Below are 3,519 nucleotides of genomic sequence, written 5' to 3'. Positions count from 1 at the left end.
CCAGTTGATAAGTTGAGATGGCTCTTAAATTATTTAAACGGCAGAACGCAAAGGGTACTTTTTAAAAATTGTCTTTCTTGTACACTCCAGGTTACTTCGGGTGTCCCACAAGGGAGTCACTTGGGGCCGCTACTTTTTACTTTATTCATTAATGACCTTCCATCAGTTATAAGTCATTCTCGTGTAATTATGTACGCTGATGATGTGAAATTATGCCTGCAGTACAAGGATACTTTTTGCCAGTCTGATTTACAATCCGATTTAAATAGTTTCCAAACATGGTGCTCCGACAATTCGCTGAATTTAAATGGCTCTAAGTGTAAGGTGATGACTTTTCGTCATGTTACTCCTCAATATGCGATTTACACGCTGAGTGAGAGCACTCTGGACAGATTAGACCTAGTCAATGATCTTGGTGTTCTTTTGGACCCAAGACTAGAGTTCACTGATCACATTTCATCCATGGTAAATAAAGCTAGGGGTGCGCTAGTTACCGTCCTGTGACCGAGGGAGTAGAGCAGGTCTCATATGCGAGTATTATTTTAGAAAATGCTGGAACGAAGCCTTAGAAATAAACGACTGTGTTGCTTGGAGTTTATTATGTCAAAGTGTGTACGAGTCCACTCTATCAGTGTACCCTGGGTTTCTCATGTTGGCAATCCTTATTATTGTCCGTCAGGGTTAGGCTTGTAGTTGTCGCTTCTGTGTTGTTTCCTGTGGCCGGTGAGAGGGGCATGTTAACTCCTCCCCCCCAGTCCGAAGAGAAAGGCCATAAAGGGGTAATGGCCTGATCGGAGAAAGGCGGCTAGGCGAGGTGTTGTTGGTGTACGCCACGAACTCCGACGATTCTTTGAATTTAACAATTTGTTTCAAGTATGTGTATCTTAATGTTAACATAAGTTTCTAGTTGAAAGTATATGAATGAATATAATATAAAAATTTGTGTATCTAATTCTAGTGTTACATTTTGCTTACATATTATGTGTCGGTGTTAGTATGTGTTGCTGGTGATCCAATGTTCGTAGATTTCTTAACTGTTTTTCTAATTTTTTGTTTGTGTAACTTTGTCCTATCTACTTTGTGTATTGAAAATCTCGGTGTCGTCTTGTTTCTACGGTTTTCTTTTCTAAATACCGTATCATTAGGCTCGACGTGGACTTGTGTCTCTCTGTCCTCGTTTAATTTTGCCAATCTTCTTTCTGTGGTCGCGTTTAAATGTTCTTGAACTTTTGGTATATATCTTTTCTAAATTCGTTTAACTTGTTAAGTTTGTCGTGGTGATTGTCGAATGTTATTGTTTTGTCGAATATGTGAGTTCTTCCGTGGAAGAGTTCGAAAGGGGTATAGGAAGTGCTGGAGTGTATTGCATTGTTATATGTTGCAACTGCTTCTGCTAGTATTTGGTCATGTCCGCATTCTAGGCGTGCTTCCTTCCTCTTTTTTATGATTATCCTGTATACTTCGGTTAAGGTGGAATGCAGTCTTTCGACCGAAGCGTTGCCCGTTGATTATGATGTTTTATGAGCTGTTATTTGGAATTGGGTTAAGAGGTCGTTGAATAGACTGCCCGAAAATTCTGCGCCCTGGTCGAAAACTATTGCCTTTGGTGCTCCGTAATGACTTATGAATTGTAATAGGGCATCGGCAACTTTTATTGAATTCCTATTGCTAACAGGGTAGGCTTGCGCTAATTTGGAAAATTTGTCGATAATGGTCAGGTTACAAGTATTGTTAATGAAATATAAGTCTATATAGACGACCGCCAATGGTCCCTCTGAGGCGGTTGGTGTTTCCATCAATGGTCTATGGGGGTGTCTATCGTACTTGTGGGTTAAGCAGGTATCGCAATTTTGTATAATTTTAGTGATAATGTCTTTTAAATGCGGAAAATAGATGTCCCTTTTTAGTTGGTTATATGTTTCATCTATCCCCCTATGATTGGTGTTAAAGTGGTATTCACGAATTTTGATTTCCTGGTCATGGGGATTAGCTATTTCGGTTAGCCATATTTTGCAGCGTGAAATTTTGTATAAGTCATTTTCAAAGAAGTAGTTATTATAAGATTTTTCTATTATTTTGAAAATATCATCTGGCGCAAATATTGCGAATGTTTTATTCGGTTTCAGGATTGTTTGAAGGGTGTTTGTTATGGAGTCGAAAGTAGGCAAGGGTTCTGTTATTATATGTCTTGTTTTATGGGCAAATGGTGTTTCTACTTGTTTTGACGATGTTGATCCGATACGAAATATTATTTGATTATTGAAGTGATTTAGTGGTTGTGAAGCGATTGTTATAACTTGTGGGTCTTCGTTTATATTCAGGTTTGGCTCAATTCTGCTGAGTGCGTCAGCGACTACGTTTTGCGACCCTTTTTTGTATACGACTTCATAGTCGTAAGCGGCCAAGATAGTTTTCCATCGGAGTAGTTTTGGATTCTGGCCTTTAAGATTTTCTAGCCAGATTAATGGCTTATGGTCCGTGACTATTTTGAATCTACGCCCGAAGAGGTATGGTCTGAAGTGACCTACAGACCAAATGAAAGCTAACATTTCTTTCTCTATCGTAGAATAGCGGATTTCCGTGTCCGATAGTGTCCTGCTAGCAAAGGATATTGGTCTGTCATTAGTGTCTGGGCCTTGTGACAACACAGAGACTATTGCATAATTACTTGCGTCTGTGGTCAACGTGAACGGTTTGTTGAAATCAGGGTATATGAGTATGGGATCATTACACAGAAGATCTTTCGACGTTTCGACTGCTTGTTTAAATTCCTCATCTATTATTATTGACTTCTTTCCTTTTAATTGTCTCGTTATGGGTTTAGTTATTTTCGCAAAGTCCTTTATAAATTTCCTGTAATACCCTAAAAGTCCTAAAAATGACTTAATTTCCCGAGTTGTCGGGAGTTCTTGATTGCTTGAATTTTAAGTGGGTTTGGTTTGACTGCTTCTTGGGTGACGATGTGGCCAAGGAAGTCGATTTCCTTCCTTTAAAAGTTACACTTGCTCGGTTGGATTTTTAGGTTTGCGTTTTGGAGTTTTGTGAAAACAGATTTTATATCTGCTATATGTTTTTGCAGTGATGGTGAGAATACTATTATATCGTCGAGATAGACGAGACAGACGTCCCTGACTAAGTCACCTAAGACGTTATCCATAACGCGCTGGAACGTAACAGGGGCGTTTTTAGACCGAAGGGCATCCTCGTGATCTCATAATGCCCATTTTCGACTGTGAATGCCGTCTTGCTTGCGTCGCGTGGGTTCATTTGGATTTGGTGGAAGCCACTTGCTAAGTCTAACGTTGTGAAATACATGGTCTTTCCTATGCTGTCTAGTATGTCTGCAATGTTCGGGATAGGGTATCTATCAGAGACAGTTTTCTCATTTAATTTCCGAAAATCGATTACCAAGCGCCACTTTTTTCGCCTGTGATGTCACTTTTCTTAGGTACGACCCAGACGGGTGCACTCCAAGGGGAATGGCTGTTTACAATAATGTTTTGTTCGAGCATTTTTGAA

The sequence above is a fragment of the Drosophila takahashii genome, chromosome 2R (assembly GCF_030179915.1).
Source record: "Drosophila takahashii strain IR98-3 E-12201 chromosome 2R, DtakHiC1v2, whole genome shotgun sequence".
NCBI classification, from domain to species: Eukaryota; Metazoa; Arthropoda; class Insecta; order Diptera; family Drosophilidae; genus Drosophila; species Drosophila takahashii.
The sequence above is the reverse complement of the archived record's forward strand: the minus strand, read 5'-3'. Positions refer to the sequence as shown.